Here is a 209-nt window from a genome sequence, read left to right as displayed (position 1 = left end):
CATCCTCTTCTCGCACCAGAACAAATACAAACAGAAGTAAGTTTATTTATTTATTTATTTATTTATTTATTTATTTATTTATTTATTTATTTATTTATTTATATGTGTATTTATATTTGTATTTATTTCTGTATTTATTTCTGTATTTATACTAAACGCTAAACCCTTGATCATATCTTTCATCCTCTTCTCGCACCAGAACAAATACA

At 22.5% G+C, this 209-nt stretch overlaps 1 protein-coding gene across 1 annotated transcript in view; it reads left to right on the top strand.

Moving 5' to 3' along the window:
• The window catches only part of EMH_0052820 (uncharacterized protein), a gene marked incomplete at both ends in the record, with an annotated part of 8,418 nt that overhangs the window by 5,375 nt on the left and 2,834 nt on the right, over positions 1 to 209 (top strand).

This window comes from Eimeria mitis, genomic scaffold, assembly GCF_000499745.2.
Source record: "Eimeria mitis Houghton genomic scaffold, Emh_scaff2376, whole genome shotgun sequence".
NCBI lineage: Eukaryota > Apicomplexa > Conoidasida > Eucoccidiorida > Eimeriidae > Eimeria > Eimeria mitis.
This window is presented reverse-complemented; position numbering and strand designations above follow the sequence as displayed.